General features: G+C 39.9%; 1 pseudogene; it reads left to right on the top strand.

The window, feature by feature from the left end:
• Positions 1–21,823: 21,823 nt before the first annotated feature.
• Positions 21,824–22,481, top strand: LOC149235704 (5'-adenylylsulfate reductase-like 5 pseudogene; annotated as a pseudogene).
• The last annotated feature ends 2 nt before the right edge of the window (positions 22,482–22,483 follow it).

Consider the following 22,483-nt stretch of genomic DNA (forward strand, 5'->3'; position numbering starts at 1 on the left):
CCAAGATGTTCATCATTATTCTTAATGTAGCATTTGCTTCCAAAAATTTTGAAATGTTTTACCGAGGGAGTCTCACCATACCAAAGCTCATGAGGAGTTTGAGTGCTATTTACCCGAACATTTGTTTTGTTGCAAATAACCACCGCAGCATAAGCCGCTTCACCCCAGAAGGTTGCGGGAGTTCCAGACTCATCAAGCATAGCACGAGCCATTTGTTGAACCGTTCTGTTCATTCTTTCCACTACTCCATTTTGTTGAGTCCTAGCTGTAGAGAATTCCCTTCTTATTCCATGTTCTTCACAGAAATCGAAAAACTCATTTGAGGTAAACTCCCCACCTCTATCAGACCTGAGGCATTTAATTTTGCGATCTGATTCGTTTTCAACCAATGCTTTGAAAGATTTGAATTTTTCGAACGCTTCATCTTTGTGCTTCATTAGTCCTATCCAAACCATCCTGGAAAAGTCATCAATGAATAATATAAAGTATTCTTCTCCTCGAGGTGACCTTTTCCTAGATGGACCACATACATCTGTATGAACTAGCTCAAGAGGCCTGCTAGCTGATCCTTCATTCTCAGGAAAGTTAGTTCTCGTTTGCTTACCAAACTAACATGATTTGCATATGGTGTTGTCTGGAATTTTGATATCTGGAAGACCACGAACTGCCTGATATTTGCATGCTTTCCTTATTTATGAAAAGCTTAGATGCCCCAACCTCCGGTGCCATAACTAGTGTTCATCATCCTTGCTCAAATAGCATTTTTGTTGTCCTTCTTCAAATATGTATAGATTATTTGGAGTTCTTCTACCTTTGATCACTGTTTCACTTGTATCAAGATCGCGAACACGACATCCATTTGATCTAAATATTACCTCGGTTCCTTGATCGCACATCTGACTGACACTCAGAAGATTATGTTTCAATCCATCAACATACAACACATTTCCAGCTTTTACCTTTTCTTTCAACTGAGCAGTACCTTTTCCTTTTTTGGCTGCAGGGGAATCGTTTCCAAAAGAAACCTTCTTCCCTTTTTCTAATGCAGTATATGATTCAAGTTTTTCTTTATCCCCTGTCATATGCTTCAAACATCCGCTGTCGATATACCATAGATTTTCCTGTCCTTCTGCATAAAAGGCTATCCCACATCTTTCTGGTTGTGGTTCCTTCATTCTCCATGTTCTGGCACTTGAGGTTTGTTCCTTCTGAGTTGTCTTCCAAAACCTGCTCCTGCATTCAGAATCTTCATGACCAAAGTTATTACAAATAGAACATTCAACTTCATTTTCAAGGGCCGAAAAGTTGTTATAGGTCCTTTTCGTGATCCCAGTCATATTCTTTTGTTTTTGGGCTTCTCTAGTCATGATTGTTTTATAGGCAACACATTGAGCTGCTTTGTGACCAAAATTATGGCAAGAGAAACATTGGCCATTGAAGAAACTCCTGCAATTATCAAATCTATCATCCAACCGATTGTAGTTTCTACTGACATCCATTCTTGAGGCAAATTGAGAAGATTTTACCTGTGGCTGATTGTAGCTTCTATTTGTCCTTAAGATAGCTTGCCCCCGATTTTCTTGATAATCTTTGTTTGTTCTTGAGGTAAACTGTCCCTGATTTACCTGATGATTTCTATTAGGCCTTTGCTCGCTCCTCCTTGCTGCATCAAGATAACTTTTGGATGTGGATGCTTGAGATGTTTCTCCATTATATCCCAGACCTGTCTTGATTAGTGGAGAACGCTGCACATTGATAATCTCATCCAGAGTTTCAGATCCTTTAACAAATTTAATATTAATAGCTTTTGTTTTCTCAATCTCCTTTCTAAGACAAACAATTTCACATTCCAATTTTTCTAGATGTTTTTCCCTTTCAGCCAGTTGACATTGTAGAGAATCAATAATTGCACTTTTCTCTTCTAAGCAAACTTTGAGATCATACATTTCATTATAAAAACCCTCTACACCTATAGCATCCATGTACTCATCATCTTCAAAAGCCATTAAAAGTTTATACTCATTACCTTGTTCATCTTCGTCACTATTTGAGAGTCCATCACTATCTTCATGAGTGTAATAGCTTTTCTTATTTGGATTCTGTTTCTTGTTCCATCTAACAGGTTCCTTTCTTTTGTCAATCTTATCTTTATGAGGACACTTGGCAGCATAGTGACCTACTCTTCCACAAGCAAAGCACTTGAAAGGTAACTTACCTTGGAATCGTCCAGCACCCCTTTGAAGATTTTTGACAAAATTTGATTCTTCTTCTTCTTCTGACCCATGTCCTGATTCATAGTACTCTCCTTTGCCTGAAGCCTTGAAGGCAACTTCTCTCCTGTCAGATGGACCTCCTTTCCTCATTTCATAAGCAGTTAGAATTCCATGTAGTTGTGACATTTTAAGATGTTGTAGATTCTCCTTTTCTTCTATGGCAGAAACTTTAGATTCAAATCTAGGTGACAAAGATCTTAGAACTTTTTCAACCACAACAGCCTCTTTTATTTCTTCACCCAAATTTTTCATGCAATTAACAATCTCATCCACACGAAGAAAATAGTTAGACACACTTTCATCATTATACATCTTGAGATTTTCATACTGAATCCTGAGGGTTTGAAGTTTTCTCTTTTTACCTGATCATCTCCTTCATAGCTCAGAACAATCTTGTCGCATATTTCTTTTGCGGATTTATACTGCATAACTTTGACAAATTCAGATTGCGACAGACATCCCAATAGAGTATTAACCGCCTTTGCATTTGTTTCATATTTCTTCTTCTCAGCCGAATCTGTAGGAGTTGCTACAGGAAAAGTATATCCTGTATCTATGATATCCCAGACTTCTGTACCCAAGGATTGAAGATAGGTAGTAACTCTTAGCTTCCAATATACGAAGTTTGTCCCATCAAAAACCAGTGTCCTGATTGATGCTTCCCTCTCGTAGTTGCTCATGATGAAAGATCTTCCTTCAAGCGATCAAGCTGTTTCAGAAGAACCTGGCTCTGATACCAATTGTTGGAAATAATACTGAGAGGGGGGGTGAATCAGTATTATCAAGCCAAATATTTCCTTTTTAAATTCCAGATGATATACGCTACTTCAGTTAATAAAAACAACGTATATACGCAACTACAGATAAAGAAACTTGCGTATATAAAGCAGACTTATAATTTGAAATATCTTTCAGATGTCAGTTATTAATCTGTGATTTAGATGCACATAAACAGTACCAGAAACAGTGAAACAGAGCAGAAGACAGTCACACACAAGAACACAAGATATAAGGAGGAAACCCAATGTGGGTGAAAACCCCCTGCTACAATTCGTCTCTATCTTCTTTTTGATTAGAAACTTCTCTTTACAATGTCTTGTAATAGAGCAGACTTTACCAGTACACAGGCTGCAACCTGCAGAGAGCTACAACTCTCTCTCGTTTTCCAGCTTTCCTGGAAGGGAGCTCCAACCCCCTTAGTTCTTGTACTAGCTTGAGATACTAGTATGCAGGCTCCTACCTGCAGAAGGCTGCAACCTTCTCTTTGCTTTCAGGGACCTCGTTTCATTAATTTTCAGATTGGATCCACAAGTAACATCAATCACACATCAAGAATTTCTGCATAACCCAAACTCCTTTTCACCAATCGAAAACCGAAACAAATAAGCACTTCTCTGATCACTGTACCCAGAACACAGTAACTGTAATCAAACATCAATTCTGAACCCAGAGCACTGCAGCAATAAAACAGAAGCAGCTAGAACATAAATCAAGATATATATGCTACTTCACTGTTCATCAACCTGTGAGTATACGCTTCTGTACCACAACCAACCTGCGTATACGCGTATTTCATTCACATAAAAAGCGTGTATACGCAGCTTAAATTCATTGAACCTGCATACAAATCTATAAAGGATAATTTATTCTTTTAAGCATTCAGACATTAGTTAACCCAGATTTATAGATCAAGAGAGCGCCAAATAGATCAAAATTATACAGAGATACCAATGTTCAAGCCTTGAGATTTTGATCCATCAATAGCCCTTATCCTTCTTGCGCTTAGGTTCCTCCTTTTTCAGATCTAGATCTGCACCATAACCCGATCACACCTATTCCAGATCTAGCACGATATCAGATATTCAATAATTCAGATGATTCCTTGCCACATGATCTCCTTCCTCTTTTATAGTTATAGGCCTTGCACAATACCACGGTCCAAAACCATAATAAACAATACCAAGGGCCCAAAACCTGGGGTCAACTCTTCTGACGAGATACAATGGTCCACAACCATGGGTTCAAATTCCAAGGACTAACAACCATGGACCAAAAATAAGTTTCCCACCATGTGCGCACTTTTATGTGCATAAAAGTGCGTGTATACGCGTACGCGACTTCGGAACATATAACCCGCGTGTATACGCGACTTGTTCAAGGTGTACCTGCGTATAAAAGATTTCCTTCATTCTGAGCACCTAAACTGAGATCTGTCACCAACGAGAGTTGCCATCAAGGACAACACCTGTACCATAGCGCCACACTTGTGTCAAAATGCAAACAAACAAGTCTTTGTATGGCCTTGTGATATCTAGGTCTAGTCTTTCCATCACAGAATTAGGCATTAGGTTATGGGAAGCTCCCGAATCAAACATAACATTATGTAGCACTTTGTCATGAATGTTTAAGCTGACATAGAATGGAGGAACTCCTCCATCCATTGTTTTACCATTGACTTCAGGACCAAAAATCAGTTCTGGTTGATCATCTAGAACATTGATCGCATCCCTATTCTCTGGTATTTATAGTGACCTATTGATTTGATGTCTGTAAACTTCATGTTTAGCCAATTCAGATAGAGGAATAGCTATTTTCAGCTTGCCAATTTCTGTTTCTAAGTTAAAAGGTTTTTCCACTTGTATTCTTGTGTTGTAACCAGCAAAGTTTTCCTTCTTTGCTGTATTTTCAGTGACCTTCTCTTTATTGTGAATGTTGTTTTGAGGTAAATCTGTTTTGAAATTATTTTCATGAGAACAATTTAGATTTTCTTTTGAAGAATGCAATGTAGATGACTGGTTTTTGAAGACTGTGAGTCTGATATGTCTTCCACAGTGACTTCCTTTGAGTCTGAGTCTATTTTAGTAGAGGGTTCTATCAGGACAGCTTTATCTTTTGTTTTCTTTGGCTGCCTGGTATCCTTGATCTTGGTAGGTTCCGGCACATCTATGGTTTTGCTTCTTAATTTGTATTGTTTATGAACCTCATAGACCGCCACATCATAGCCTTCCCTAAAATCAAATGACTTTCCGGATTTGGTCTGAAATTGGTTACAATTATAAGCTTCTTGGTCATCTTGGGTTAAAAATATTTGTTGTTCACTGTTCAATCCCATTAGATTGATTTGGGTGTCCTCGGTTGGTTCACTAGATGTTGAGGCTTCGGCATAGTTCTTTTGAAATGGAGGTCTGATGTTTTGGTCAGGGCCAACCCTTCCAACATTTGGATTTTGATTTTTTCTAAAGTGTGGGTTTCTTGTAGTGTTACTTGGTTGACCTTCCCATGATGATTTCATTTCAATAATTTCCACCCTATCCCCAAGTCTGTCCATACCTTTGATGATTGCATAAAGTTTTTGTTCAAACGCTGAAGGTTCTTCTTTAAAAGTTGTCCTTATTTCAGCTCTTGCCCGATTTCGTTTAGCAATCAGGTTTGCCTCCACACTAACAACTATATTCTGCATGTCTGCTAAGCTTGGAGGGGCTCTCTCCCTCAGTTGGTATGTGATGTTAAAATCAAATCCATCAGGGAATTTGATCAAAGCTAAATCAGGTGAAGGTCTAAGGTTTTGAGGAATAGCATTATAAACATTGTTGAACCTAGCACAATAGTCTTAGACAGTTTCTTGTGGGCCTCTTTTCAAATTGCCATATTCTGTCAAGATGTGTAAAGGGTCTTTCTTCTTTTGCCATCTGTTTAGGAAGGATTGATAAAGAGCTTCTGAATCAGCTATTGAATTTGCAGCAAGTGCTCTAAACCAAATCCTTACATCACCAGTTAGACTCTGGACAAAGATCTTCATTCTCACATCATCATCTTCAATTTCATAATTCTCAAAATAATCTTGCATTTTCTTAGTGTGTTGCTAGGTTGTATAGGATCTAGTACCATCAAAATATGTGATTTTGCTATGATAATCCTGAGGCATAGCCCCTGGATTTCCAGGCAACTGTAGAGGAGCATAACAGTTTGCCATATTTACAGGGATAAATGGGACAACCAGAAGAAATAACACAGCTAGAAGAGCAGGGACAACAGAGGAAATTTGTGAAGTGGATGGGGGAGCGGAGAGGATAATTTGAGGTGTGGGTGGCGAACTAGGAGAGGCTGTTGAAATGACTGTTGCTCTCCCAGGTGTAAGCGCAGATTTTGCAGGGTTTTGCTGAAGTATATCAAGGTCTGAATCAACCGATTTTTCTAGTTTTTCATGTTTTCTAAGGGTCTTAGAAATTAAGTTAGGATTTTCAAAAATAGCTGGAGGATTTGGGTCAGGGTTTTACCTGGTGTAACGAGTTTTCTTCTTTGGAGCCATCTTCTAAATTTGTTTTTTGGTATTTTCTGGAAATGTTTTAAGGATCATAGTTTTGACAATATTCTACAGGAAATTCTTTGAAATATAGGAGGCTTTGGGCTTTCCTTTGAATATGTTGAAATAGGGAAACTGATCAAATATTTGGAACAACTGTTTAAAGCCTAAAACTATACTAGATATTGACTGAAGCAACTTTTATTTACTCCTGTAAATGCAGAGCAAAGACAGTTTCAAAGGCTACTTGGCTAACTTCAGGCTCCATCTGTAGCTTTAGAAAATAGACAGCAGTTACAAATAGTGATTCAGAGTCCCCAGTGGAGTTGCCAATGATGTTATCACTCAGGTTGTTCCCTGCCTCGTGAAGGGAATACGGAAGAGGTAACCACTAACCAATATTGTAGCTACAGATTCTAGCCAATCTGCAACCAGAGAGGGCTCTCTCTTTGTAATTTAGCTTTGTCTTGGAGAATTTTAGGCTAGTTATGATGCACAGAGTTTGGTTTTTAGTTTCTTTGTTGGTGATATCAAATAGGACTAGGGTGCAAGTCAAAAACAGTTTATACTATTGGGAAATGGAGTCAATAATGGCGTACTGCTGAAGGTGTTTCTTTGGTAAAGGCAATGCTATAGAGCAAGATAGGCAGTTTGGGACAATTTTCAAATCTGGAAATTGATGGAATGTAGGCCAGTGGATGAAGGGCAGTCAAGAATCCTTGATCATGCTGGCAGAGGGAAGGTGCTTGAGTATTATCCAGGAGCAACTAAGAATTCCTAAATAGTATTCAAAATGAAGGAATTAGTGCAAACATGAGAAGTTAAGAATTCATATTTATGACTAATTCTGAAGAAAACATAATTAATAGCAGAGATTGAACACAGGGTGTATTTAAACAAATCCTCGGCTATTCTTTTTCTCTGTTACTAAGACTTTGAAACATATATGATATTTTGCAAATACAGAAGACATAAACATAGGTTAGAGCAACTTATTGATCCATAGAAAGACACAAGAATTCTGTAGCAGTCCCCAGAACATTAAATCCACATTTAGACGGTCCAACAGTCGTGAACTTCAAATAGCCTTTGTATTAAATAGCTTGAGAATTTACAGCGCAGTCCAGAGAGAAAATCACCAACCCCAAATACATATTATAGGGAGGTATTTATACAAACAGGGAGATACAAAATATCATGAAGATAAGTTCTGAAGTCATAACTTCCTTTACCAACTCTTAGGAAGAAGTAAATGAGGGAAATAAATGCTGCAGTAAATGTGTATGTGTTGGCTGTTCAATTTTTCAGAGATATTTGATCTTTTGTACTGGGTGAGTCAGCTGGTTGCTGCGTATTTACTCTGCATTTTCTACTTGATGTTGCTATGTTTCTGTGTCGCTGTCTTGGCCTTGTCATCAATGCTTGATTTTTTTTTGCATTGACAAGCTGTAGCCACAATTTGAATTCTTATTTTTGCTGTTTTTACTTTTGGATAGGTGACCCATGCTTTAGAGTTTGTTGACCTGTAGCTGACCAGAAAGGGAAATAAAAACAAAATTACCTGAGTAATTTTTCCAACATTCCTTGCCACCAGTGCTCTGTAGGCAACTGATGTCTTTGTATTTTTATCAGTGTTTCATCAGCTTCAGTATATCTATAAAAGTTGGGCTGGACATCAAAAAGGTGGTTTATCTCATGTTCAATGTAGAACAAATTTTCTAATTTGTCATAAAGACTCTGTCTAGAGGGAGGCCCTGTTTCTTCTGAGGTGCTTGAGGATGTTGTAATTTGATTGGAGGCATAGTTATTTACCTTGTTGGCATATTTCTCATGTGATAGCATTCTTCCAGTTCTGGTTAATAAACTGGGTAGCCCTTTGCTCTATAATGTTGAAAACTTTATTTTGAAGTCATTTATCTCTGCCTACATTTCTTGGCATTTTCTTTCCAGAGTCTGCACAAAATTCCTTAGGGTTAGCACCCTTTTCACTAGTAAGATAGTATCTGTCCTGTTCCTGATACCTATTGCTACCAACTGCTCTTTGGTATGAGTGTTCAGAAATTGAATCATTCTATTGGCTTGCTCAGGCATATTTCCTAATGATGCTCTAGCCTTTTGAGTTTCGAATTGAGCTAAGCCTATCAATTCCATTTGCTCATGTATAGTTTCAATTGATTGCCATTGGTCAGTAATGGATTGGCCAATTTTGGCCCACAAAATTTTCTTGATTTCAGCTATAGTTTTACCTAAAGTAAGGTCCTTCTCCAACGCCTTTATTCTTTTCTCCAAGGCCTTTACTTCCCTTATCTTCTCTGCTACATCCATCTTTGATTTGTCATATCTTACCTCAATTTTGGCCAGCTTTTCTTTGGCCTATTTTAATTCTGCAATTTGTACTTCCAGAGCCTTTATTTCTTTCATCATCTCCTCCATACTCACGCTGGCCTCTTGCTCTGCTGCTGCTGTAGTTGTTGCTGAAACTGTTGCTGAAGTTGAGGCTGGAGTTGAGGTACCTGCTATTGATGTTGGATCAGTAAGAGGGACTGTTGTGGTGACCGTAGGAGGAGTAGCTATAAGAATGTGAGTTGTTTGAACTGGCTGAGAGGCCAACTCTCCCTATCTTCCTTGCAGTGATGCATCCAAGGCACTCTCTGTTTCTATCAGTGTTTTATGCATCCTCATGAGAAAGCTTACTACATCCTCCTCTTCTTTTTGTTTTGCTACTTCTGTAGTTTGAGGATGTATTGTAGCTGGCAGCCTGAGTTGTTTTCTGAGGGCTGCTATGTCTTCTTCTTTCTTTTTTATGAAGGCCTGAATGCCCTTAGGATCCTTGGGATCATGTCCCAACTCCATAATAATTTCCTCCAAGGATTTGATTATATTATCCTTAGCCATTGAGGAGGCCTTCTCTAATTCCAGTTGGGCATAAGTATTGTGCAATGCATTTTGCAATCTGTGAGCCAATAATGTTTTGTCTGCCAAGGTAGAATATACCATTTTGCCGGTTTGTTTGTGTAATTCAATCTAGTCCATTGGATGGATGTCTTTGGAGAGAACTTCCAGATTGGTTCTGATATAGTCAGCAACTGATTGTGGTTGCTGCGTTGTAGGTCTGAAATGACTGAGGGTCATTTTCCCTTCTTGGATATCATAGGCTGCCACTAGCCTTTGTTGATTAGTGGGAGCCATTCTTAGCAATTGGTTATAGAGCTGGAACCTTACTGGCTCATTTCTGGCCTTGATATCAGTGAATGCCTTCTTGATGTCAGAGCCCTGTTTGCTCTGTTGCCTGGTGGATGTAACCTCCACACTGTGTTGTCTCTCTTGCTCTGGCTGAAAGGAGCTAGCTGATGTTTCCATACTTGGGGGAACTTGCTGTCCAGCTGGCCCCTCTGGCAATTCTTCTTCTGAATAAGGATTTAATCTTTGTCTCTTTTCTCCTTGTTGATCTGTAGATGCCCCTGTGGGTGTCTCTTCCTACCTATCCCTTTTCTTGGCCCTTTCCTCATTAAGAGGAGTATGTAACATAGGGATTTCAGTCACCTTTGCTTGTGTTGAAGGGTCTTGCCCTTGACTTTGTTCATCTGTTGAAACTGGCCGGTCTGCCATTGTCTTTTGCTGCTCGGAATGTTGTACTTCCTTGCCTTTAGATGTGTCTGCTGGTGGAGCACTTTCTTGGGCAGGCTGTTGGGAAGTTGTGGCAGATGATGTGCCCGCTCCAAGGTGTCGAGGCAATGTGCAAAACACCTGTCCAAAAGATTCCAGGTCAACTGGTTTTTCAAGGTTTTTCTGTTATCTATTCTTCAGTAAGCGCTTCCACTAGTGTGCCTTCTACCAATTCCCGTTGATTGGCATATTGTTCAATTTTAGGGATTTTGTGGTGCACATACCCTGTGAGCTTGTTTTTAACTCTTCTAAAGCTTATGAAATGTTCAGGGTCATATGGTGACCAATGGAAACTTAGTTTGAGCTTAATTTTCTCTCTCAGAATAGTGTCAACATCCTTCCATGCTTCTTCCCTTTTATTAAAGATAAAGGGGCCCAATTGATGTCTTATTTTAAGCTGTGTTTTTTTCCTAGCACCATAGAAGTGAGTTAAATCTGCACTGTTGAATTGCCAATAGTACTCCAAGGCAAAGAGTCTCATGGGGACATATTTTGGCAGTCTGTAGGGGGCTAATTCACAGCCATAAATCCTGATTACAATGTGGTTTTGGTAGTAGTACCAGTCACCAATGCTGTATCCCTTTGAGAGATGTAGGATTCTCTGCATTTCAGCAGTGAGCCTGGCAGGAGGATCTGTTGACAATAAGCAAGTGGCTGGATAGATAGAAAGGTCAATAAACTCACAGTATGTGTATGGGGAGAAATTAAGATGATGGAACACTGAGGAGAAAAATATTACAGACCTTTGCTCCCCCCTAGCATCGAATTTTTTAAGGAAGATTGGGAAACTATCAGACTGATAGTACAACAACAAATGATATATATATGAAGTGTATTTGAACACTCTTTCTCTCTCCAAATTCATGAACTGGTCATGAATTTTGTTAGCTATATAAGAGGTATAATCATACTTGACAGCAGGGGGCTATCCTTGAGTAAACATGGACATTAGGGCCAAGACTGTTTCATCCACAATTTCACTTGTCTTGAACCCTAGGCTATAAGAAATCATGTCAGTGACCATTCTTCCAGTCTCATCAAACCAGGTATGGAGATAGGGAAGTGTGTATCTGGAGTAGCATTCTGGAGGCATGAACATCTTGGCAATTCAGTGAACTTCTGCAGAGGACAACTTTGAGGCTTGATCCAGCAATTGTTTCATGGAAAGGGGGACCAAAGGCTGAGTTGGCTTGAATTGCAGCATCTCATTTATAGACTGAGGGGTAATGTAAAAGAGGACTTTTCCGGAAGGGTCCATCACTGCCCTTTGAGAAGGCTCATAATTAGCACAACATTGATGGATGAAGTCAGGGAAGACATTTACTGAGGGCAGGTAGTATATAGGCATATTAGACTCCCATATTACAAATAGGTCAGCTTTGTTTATGAAGTTATTCCTTATTTCACAGAAAGCCTGAAGGTGAGGCTTGTCTCCCTCCATATCATCGATCTGAAAGTCTCTGTCAGCAAGAGGTAGCCACTCTAACTATTTATGAGTTGCGTTTAATGGTGCAATATTCAGTGCCACTGGAGCCTCCATGATTTACTGTGCTTATAGTTGGATTTGAGTCTATGTTTCAACAGGAAACAGAGTCCTGATAGTGGGTTTTTTGACAGGAATGCTGCAATTTTCGTTTATATTGAAATGGCCTCTCTGGGCAAGATTCAAAGGAGAAACAAAGTCTTCAGAGTTTAGCTAGGAAGCTGAGAAAATAGTGAAAAGATTGCTTCGCCCGCAGGTGCTCTCTTGATGGTTTTACGGGTGGAAATGAGCTCAATTTCAAGTTCCATGGGAAATTTGCAGAGGGATATAGTGTAAATAGGTTTTCTTTGGAAGCAATGGTGAGTAGTGAGTTGAAACGGGAAGGTCTAGAGGTAAAAGCATATTTAAATCACATTTAGCTCTTTTGGAGATTGTTTTAATAGAGAAAATTCATAAAACAGGGTTTACGGGTGACAATTAAATAAATACCTGTTTTACAAGCGCTCTTGATACAGAATACAGTTGCAGAGTGAGCTGAAGGGATCCAGTTCGCAGGTTGACTTTACTTGGGTGGTGGATTGAATGTAGTTCGCATGCACAACCTCCATAAAGCGATGAATAGGAAATAAACAAGAAACATCGCGTTTTATGAATTTTTAAACAAATTTGCTTTTTTTTGGACTTTTGGCACTTTTTTGCTGACGTCAGCATGACGTCACCTTGTCTTGTAGCATGGTACGGAAGGTAATGTGGCAGCTGATGTGTATGGGTGACGGGGCGGACATGGCAGACTGTACAGTAGTGCAGGCGCTGACATAGATGCAGACATGGGGATGACGTGTGCGGCGAGGAGAACAAGCGGTAAACGGTTTCCATCAGACCGCTTTTGGTATGGGAGCGGTTTCTGTCAGCGCGAGCCCGATGCAATAGGAATAAGACACGTGTCCCCATGTACGATGGCAAAACCGCTTTCCATTGGGAGCTAACGTGTGTACACCGGGGTGGCTCCGATATCAGCGTGGGCTGTCGGATCTACAGGGCCGGATCGGAGGGTTGATGGGAAGGGTAGGTGATAGTACGATATGGCGCGGGGACCCACCCATATATTTAATATTTTAATGTTTGCACGAGGGGTTTAAACCTTGGGTTATGGGTTTATGTGGTATATACAGGTGGCTAAGGTTATTGGTTCAACCAGAAGTCAAACCGATTCCAACATATATGTGTGCGCGGGCTTTTAATGGCATGGTTAAGTGGGGGGGGGGGGGGTTTAATGAGGTTATTTATTCAACTTGGTGTTAAATAAACCCTTGTGGAACATGAGGAGGGTTCTTATTGGACCCGGGTGGACCAATAATCTCGACAGAATTTTTAAATATGCCATATTAGGCCGGGGCGGGGTATTTATAATGTTTTTGGGTTTTTTATATAGTTTTTCATAGTATGGGGAAGGAAATATTACAAAGGAGCTATATAATATAGTTAATGTTAATATGATTTTTTGAATAGATAACGCTAAGTCTATAAAGTAATAGCTTAGGTTTTTAGGGAAATGGAGTAAAATGGTAAGATTTTTACACAAGAAATGTGGCTTCTTTTCACTAAGTAAACTCAGAGTTCAACTTAACATTTCTCGTAGAATGAAGTGAAACAGGACTATTGGGCAGATCCCAAGGTCCTTGAGGGGATGTTAGTAAAAGATTTCTGGGGGAATGATGGGGGAAATTAGTCATGCTTCCACTGTTCTACAGTCACTTTGCCATGGTACTAGTGTCATTGATGAGATGAGTCCTTCCTGACAAGGCCAAAAAGATCACAAACTTGTTTCTGCAACCTCAAACTACCTACTCAACCTAATACACCTGGCATTTTTCTTCATTTTGATTGGGTGCATTTGAACTTGCAAACCCTGATTTAACTCTTTTCTTTTGGCTGCCCTCCTATCTAGGTCTACCCTTATTTCCTCCAAGGGCTCAGGTTAAGCAGTTGAGACCCTTTGCTTCTCTACTTAGCTAGTGATCTGTCAAGCTTAAACTGTTTGGATAGACCTTCATTCTCTATTCTACAATAGGAAATTTAAATATGGACTAGTCTAGATTGAACTGTTGGGCCATCCATTAAGTGTAATGAAACAGTGTTTGCACTTTTTGAACTTTCTTTGCACAAATAAGATAATAGTGGCATTTTGACTGGCCACTTTGTTGGTCTTTCTTTGTGGTTCATTTTCTTTTCTTTTTATTGACCAATTCATTCTTCTTGCCCTTTGATTTTTCTTTTAGGGAATACCCTATTTACATTTTTTAATTTTCTTTATCTGTATACAAAATATGGAACCTTTGCAACCTAGAAAGGATGATCATATTTGGCACTTCCATAGTCAATCATGAAAAATGAAACCTATTGGTATAGGAACCTAACAAGACATATGCTCATAGATTAGTCAAAGTTAAGGATTTCTGGGATTGCAACAACGAGGTAGGAAAGTGGAGAAAATGGAGGAAAATAGATCTTAGAGATGACAACTCTTTAAAGGACAAAGCTGAAATACTAATGCAAGAGTTAGTTCAAAGGAAAATTCTAGTTTAGAAGGGAATGACCAGCTAAGATGGGGCAAAAACAGTGAAGGCACCTTTAATCTTAAGGAGGCTAAAAATATTCTCCTTGTTTTAGCTTCACAAGCTCCAGATAAAGCATGGAAAAAACTTTGGAGACAACAAGGTTGGATGAAAATTAAACTCTTTATGTGGCTGGTACAACATAGGAAGATTTTGACATGGGACAATATCAGGAAACGAGGTGTCCTGGGGCCTTCCAGATGCCAGCTCTGTGAAGTTCAAGAGGAAACTTTGGAGCATCTTCTCAACAATTGCTCCTTTTCCTCCAAGCTGTGGGATTCCTTTGCCTCCATTTTCCAGCAGTCGGACAGAGACCAGGGAAGCATCATCAACACCCTAAGCAAGTGGAGAAGAAATTTTATGAATAACGAAGTTCTTAGCATTGCCTGGGTTCTAACACTGGGCTTCATCATCTGGAACACTTGGAAAGAAAGGAACAACAGGATTTTCAAGGAGAAAAAAAGATCGCCCCTTTTCCTTTATTATCAGATCCTAAGACAGATACAAGAGACTGTAGGTTCTATTGCTCGAAAGCTCCCCGATGATCCTCCCTCGGCTTCTAAGTGGAGGATTCTCTTCCAGCTAGGTTTACAAAGTTTTATTCCTCAAAGCCTAAGTGGGAAGAATCTCTTTAAAGATTCTGAGCTTGATTTTTGGCAACCTCCCCCCAAGGGTTTTCTGAAGTTCAACATTGACGGAGCCTCAAAGGGGAACCTGGGCACAACAGGTCATGGCGGAGTCTTAAGGGATGAAAAAGGGAACATCCTGTTTATTTTCCACAGTCATCTTGGAAAGGCCACCAACAATATGGCAGAAATTCTAGCTATGGAATAGTGTTTAGAATTCTTGCTTCATGATAATCAACACAATGTGATTGTTGAAGCTGATTCTGAATTAATTATCAACTCGGCCAAGAAAATAAGCTGGGGTATGGCACTGGAAAAGGTCTCAAAGAATTGGAGGCTCATTTTGATCTTTCAACGAATCCACAAACACCTCCAAAGCCTCCGTACTATCACTTTTAAACATGTTCAAAGAACGGCCAATAAGCTGGCGGATCTCCTAGCAAATCAAGGAGTGAACTGCACAGAGGAAACATTTGCGACAAAATGGCATGAGCTAAACAAACTGAGTCTCAAGGCGAAATGCCATGATCAAGCCGAGGAATATTGGCTGTTGTTTAGAAGCAGAACCATGGAGGGTAGTTCTATTAATCCTCAAATGTTATGAATCCTGTGGGAGACGAGTCAAGGTCGGCCTCTGCATCTATGGAAATCAAATCCCTAAATATCTCTAGTGTTGGTCGCAAAGACATCCTGGTCAGAAGGGAAGTGAAAAGTCAAAAAATGACAGCTCCTGTCGTGGCGGCTCCATCCCTCAATTTCCAGTGGCGGGAGACAAAACTGCTTCCAGAGTGGTTTTGGTGCGATCGCACCGCCTTCAAGCTGAAGATAGTTTTATTTTATGGGCAACAATCACAATCACATCATGACACGTGGATGAGGGTGGGCCCTGAAAACCACCCTCATCACATGCTATTCTTCATTCACTTCGTCCTTGCGATATGCAGTTCCACCGTTCAATGGGAGATGGACAATCAACGATAGAGATTGAATGTGCAGTTTGGTGGGGACTAGAGGTTATCCTCCACACTTCTTCTGGGTGTGAAATGTATCTCAGGCATTGATTTTCTTAAGAAGTTTGGACGGCGGTGATTTAAAGGCATGTCAGGATTTTGATGGCGCGGGTGTTTGGCAGGAAGGGTTCCTGGACCATGTGTTTTCCGTGAGATAATTTTTGTATGTACTCTTTTGGTTTGGGAGAGTATTTTTTTGAGGGGAAGGCTCAGTTTCTATCGAGCTCACTCTTGACAAGCATAAGACCAATCTATTTGGAAGCTTGGTGTAAATTATGTAAATTTTGCTTGTTTTAGTGAAATAGAAGGCCCGTCTCTTGCTTAAGAAAAAAAAAAAGTAAGATTGTTATGAAAGTAATATTCAAATATGAAATATATGGTTAAGTTCTATTGCTTCAAAACTACCTGTTCTCTGCCAAAATTATTTGATCTTTGATGAAACTTAGCTCTAGAGAGAAATCTTTCCTTTACATCAGTGAAGAAAAGTATCAATAACAAAGCAAAGTCTCTCTATAGAAAATCATCTTTAAACTCTACAATTGTCATCTAGAAGCTCTTAAGGAGCCAATGATTCTCTCCACCTAATTAGCTTTCATTTTTAGAGTGTAATTCTAAAATATACTTAAACTTAAAGGATAATAGGTCTCATCAAGAGTCGACTTACCATGATTATAAGATTATAACAAACTGACATTACCAATACTACATATCAAAACAAGGTAATGGCTTGAGATTATATTAATTAAAATACAAGGGGTCTCATCAAAAGCCAGCTTGTTCAGTTAAGTTACAAATAAAGTGAATGTCATTGTCAATTTTGGTCACCAAACCAAGACATTGTCCTTTAAGAGATATAAGATGAAAATTTGAAGGAAGAATGAATTACTTCAGCAAATAAAGAAAACAATAAGTACACAAACGAGATTTTCTTTAAAATTGCATTCTGACCTAGGTGGGATATTGAATTATTGCTGGTTAAAAGTTAACCCTGTTGAAGCTATGAACGCCTACTGGTAGCAGAGGCTCTACCTATGATAACTGCGTATACCAAAAACTGATCTGAGAAGAGCCTCCCTATTTTTATCCTTAAAACCAAGTAATGACTAATGTAGACAAAGTGACTTTCTTATGAGAAAATAATAATCAAAAGAATGATAGTTAAGTATATGTTGTTTTATTATTAATGAGCAATATTACTTACCTTTTTTTTTTTCTAAGCAACATTATCTACTATGTATTAATATTTACAGCGGAAAATTACATGCAGTGTGTCATGCTGCCCTATGGCAGCTGTAGCAAAGTCCCCCAACCCATTACATTTCTGAGAAACCCACCTGAAGATACCTGAATTGTTCCCCAAAACCTTCAACAAAAAGACAAAAACCATCTCTGTAAAGCCCTCGCAGGGGCAGAGATTGTCACATAGAACCAGAGCTTGTGGAGATAGCCCAAGCCAAACAAAACTCAATTCCATAACGGAAGAGTGACACAGAAACAGCAGATGATTCATATGACCGAGAATGACCGACATATAACAGAAAAAACATACTAGAACCACTAAAGACAGCAGGAGAGAGAACCAACCACGAGCCCAACACGCGTCCAGTCTTCATGCATGAGAGCCATCTGGGCTTAGCCCTCTCTCTCGTCATCCCCGGGCTCGCCCTCCCCTGGTTTAGCTTCCCGAATCCACGCCCAGCCATGTCCTTCCGGTAGTCCGTCCATGAAAGCCGGCAGCACAGGTTCGTTCTCCCGCAATTCTGCCTCCCTTGAGCTTGAGGCTTCCCCCACAGGCCGTTTGCCTTTATCCACGAGCCTACACTCTGCCTCCATTGCCTGAGGCAGATTTTCCTCTCGCTCCGGGTGGAGTCTCTCTTCCGTGACCGCGGGGTGCTCCATTGCAGAAGGCCGAGGCATGCCTTCTTCCAATTCTTCCGGTATTCTGGTAAACAAGACTGAAATATGAGCATTGATGCCCAGATTTTCTCTGGGATTGCACAGCGAGAAGATGACAGAGCCGAATGCTGGTAGAGTTTGCTCGCCATTGTTGGACCCTCCAACCTCCACAACTTGACTTGCCTGCACCTGAGGTGCACCTTCTCGTCGGTGGCAGTAAATGCAACAACAATGGTGGTGTTGGTCAGTTGCAGGCCCGTGAGCGGATCTGGCTCTCCCTGAGCCTCTGCCCCGACGGCATGGCATTCTATCACGCACCATTTTCCCAAATTCCACTTCCTCCGACGAAGCTTTCTCCCAATTCGGCTCACTATGGCAGACAAAAGACTGTAGGCATGAACCAGGGAGGACCAGCAGTCGTCCAGTCTCCCCCAATTCCACAAAGACTCCAGAATTCTCAGGACACAGAGCAAGAGCACCATCACTGTGGGCTTCGTCCTCGTCCAAATCAGCAAATTTAACGACCTCTGCATTCCGTCGGAATGTCCCCGCATTGAATGCGGCCATCCGCCTTCGCTGTGAACCCTGCGCCTTCATTAAGGCTCGAATGCTGCCTTGCAGGTTGATGGGAGGTGGCGGCGAGGAGCCTTAATGCTCTCTGTCCGTCGCGTGTCCTGTCGACCGTGCCAAGTGGCCTTAACACGTTATGCTTGGTGGCACCCGCATCCGGGCAGCAATATTACTTACCTTATATTCCATGTAATTTTTATTTTCAAAACTATCTTTATTTTGGAAGTTTTTAGAAATTTCGAAAAACTCTCAAAGATAACTGGTTCTTCCAAGTGAATTGCCAATTTTTGTGCTATTCAACAACCCCCCCATTTTTTAATAGTAGTAGTTAATACTACATTAATAAATAGGGACCCTTTAAAAAATCATTCCAAAAATAAACTCAGCATTTAGGCATTTTTCTTATTTAATTTTGGAATAAAGCAAGATATCAATCAAACCCCTTTTTCAAAAGAACTACTAAATGCTTTCCTTCCCACGTATCTCATGATTAAGCATCATAAAAAGCCTTGCTAACCCACCAAATATAGTGAAAAACGATTAAAAGAGGACTCCATGCTTTATACCTTGAAACTATCATATTTTTGATATAAACTAGGTCCTAAATATTTTCTTGTCAAAACCAAGTCTCGCATCGCATATCGCTATTTATGAAGAGCCCACCTTAAAAGGTTATCTCAAAACAAGTGAAATGTGAAACTGCGATGGCATCATAAGCTTTACCGCATCTCATTTCGAGCGTTTAAAAGAACACTGCAAACTTACCATCAGTCAATATTGCAAAATGCGATCAAGACCCGAACCCACTTCTTGGATATATTATGAACAAATGTTTAGGTTTGTCGCTTATTAAAAAAGGTATTTACATAGAAAAAGCTAACAAGTAGCTATGTTTTGAGACAATAGACAAGCGGCTCGCATCTCTCATCTCACAGAAACATAAGGGAGGGTAAGAAAAGTGAAAAGGCATAATGTGATATTCCTTAGCAAGTCACAAAATCGCCAATATCACAATTCAAAGGCTCGCCACCCTAGAAGCTTTCTTCCCGACTTACGATGCAGACATTTATGAGATTTAAAGCTAAGAGATAATGAAGCATTAGTGAGCATTTAGTAAGAGTTAACTGCATTAATGTGTGAAAAGCCATTTAATGTCATATGATATCTTCTTACGTGCATTCGAATAAAACTCCTTTCTTGTCACCTTTACAAGTTATCCATATTATTCTATTTCACGTTCATTGTCATCTTTGTGTATCTGATAGCTGTTGTTCTTTACTTTCAGGGAAAATCTACAGAGCAAATCGTTGGGAGAAATAGTGAAGAAAGGCAAAGAAGTTGTTTTTGGGAAATCAGAAATGACTCCTCTATTTATGTATACTACATACAGCAGAGAGGGAGGAACCTCTATGTGGGAAGCCATGTATAATATACTGGAAGAAGAGCAACCAAGGATTTTGGAAATTAAGGTCACAGTTGACGGACGTGATTCCTCAGATGCCACCATGTTTGAGACAACATGCTCATTTTTGCATCACATAGCTGCGAGTCCAAAGATAATCCCTTATACAATCATGGTTAAATGGGTTATTGATGAATCCAACATCTCAGACAGAGAATTCAAGACAAGAATCCAATAGGCTATGGGATATTTTACCCTAGACAACCTGTGGCTTATGTACCACCTACCAGAGCCACAAGTCATCTACAACAAGTAGTTTGTCGAGAAGTTTGCCAAAGAGAACAAGGACCCAGCAGAATGCACCTGGACATGGTCAACTAATGAGGTAAAATAAAAAAGACAAGAACGGTATGTACTCTACTACATCTATTTGTCCCCCTCATAGTTTTGCAGTGGCCATGCTATGTATACTATTTGGCAAACCTGATAGCACTAAATTTTCCCTAGAATGGCTGCCATTAATAGATGTAGTCGTAAACGCAACTATAATGAATTGGGCACAAATTTTGTTTGATGATTTATAAGGAACAATAATGGAGTATAGAAGGAAAATAAGTGTGGCTTTGAGGGTTTACCCTCCATTTTTTATGAGTGCCTATGTAATGGATGCAATTTGTTTTCGTTCGAAATTTCCTATCATGGTGTTATCACTCAAGAAAAATAGTTTAAATTCTGAACATCAATTTTTTTTAAAATTTGTCAAAAGGTTGGTGTCAGTTTTGGGCCTAGTCTTTTCATCTTGTTTTAGAGTCTTGTTAAGAGTCTGGTTAGTATGTCAAATGGGGTCAATTCTCTGTTGTAGTCCATCACTGGTCTCACACCGCACCTAAGTTCCATATGCCAATCCTATTTCAAAGTTCATAGCGCACAAACCTCGGTTTAGGTGCTTTCATAGTGGAAAACACTGATTTTGCACTAACTGCGCTACGAAATGGGGAATTCGTGCTGATCCACAGCACATCTCACCCCAGCTGTCATATTTTCTGCAAGAATTTTATGGGAATAACATGTGCAAGGTCTTACATGTCGGTCTTGACACGTGTTCTGTAGCCTTCAAATTTGATTCTTGCCTGTACTATTCAAATCGAGATTTCCATCCAAAACCAAATTTGAAAATTCTCTACTAAGACCGAAACTTCTGATTCTGGTTTCGATTTGTGATAAATCTAGCAGTATGACTTCTGGGAAGAATGGACTCTTGTCACTTTCCTTTGTTTCTAATTTGCAAAATGTCTTGAAGAACAGAAAGATCGGAAAGGCACAATGCTTGGAGCAGATACAGAGGCCGTACCACCTCCACATTACAGAGATTGCAGTAGCTCGAAAATTGAGGGGTTGCTTTCAGAAATCTTTGTTCTAAATTGGCACGTGAAAATGAATCACTGAAAGGTGATATAGATCATAAGAAAAGGCCAGCCTCGCCACCAGAAGGGAATTCAGAACCCAAGGTAATTGATCGAGAATATGCTGAGGTAGTTTTTTCACAAAGACCTCACGGTGGTGACTTTGAAAAGCTTGGGAATAGTTTCAGGCAACTGGGATTTTGCATGGTAGAGGTTGGACTTTTATTGGCTCGACTATGTGATCGGGCTATTGGTGGTATAGATCTGGAGAACACAATATTGGAATCTTCCACAGCAAAGGGTCGTCTCATCCACTATCATTCACTCAGTGAAAGAATTCCGTTGATGAACTCTGTAAATACAAAGAGAACTAAAAAAAAAGAGGGCTTTCTGCTAAGGATGTTGGATTTCAATTGGGATGTGCACATTCAAGAAACTGTTTGCCAGTGAGTTCAGACCAAAATATCGAAGGGAAAGGTCACCACGCTGTGCTTGAAAAGAATGCTTCATTTCATAAGCAGACTGACCTATTGCCCGAGCCCTTCTTTGCCTGAAGTGGCCTTTGTATGGCCGGAAAAATGCATGGCTGCTGACTTTGAGTCATCTGAAACTCCCGTCTTTCACCCTTCCAGAGTTAGTGAGCTTGATGATGTATCATTTGAAAGAGCCTTGGATATGCTACGTTATCATGATGCCCACATGGCGGTGCTGTTTCATGCTTCATGGTGTCCATTTTCAAAGTTATGTCGATCTTTATATGATGACCTATCTTCAATGTTTCCAAAGATTTACCATGTAGCTGTAGAGGAGTCTGTTCTAATGCCCAGTGTTCTTTCGAGGAATGGAGTTCATAGTTTTCCATCTCTCTTTCTACAGAACCAGACATCAAGGGTGCGCTATCGTGGATTAAAAGACCTTGATTCACTTGTACATTTCTATAAGGAGATTACAGGTCTTATTACAGGTCAAACGGTGTCGGTTAAGGCGTATTTGGCATGTAAATTTGGCACTCCTGAGTGAAAATACACCACTTATTTTGAAGCATGCACTGCACATGCTCAACTTGAATAGAATTTGGTGTCGTTTAAAGTTTTCAAAGACAAGAAACTTTCAAGAAGGTGCTAAGAATGCAAGAGTATGGGCATCTCTGGCCTCTGTTTCTCTTGGTTAAGGCCCAGTACATAGACCAGAGTCCAGCTGTTCTGAAAATAGGGAAATGTGGTCTAGGACATGATG

This window comes from Pinus tabuliformis, chromosome 8 (genome assembly GCF_031772625.1).
Source record: "Pinus tabuliformis cultivar Carrire ecotype Pingquan chromosome 8, CPIR1, whole genome shotgun sequence".
Lineage (NCBI taxonomy): Eukaryota > Viridiplantae > Streptophyta > Pinopsida > Pinales > Pinaceae > Pinus > Pinus tabuliformis.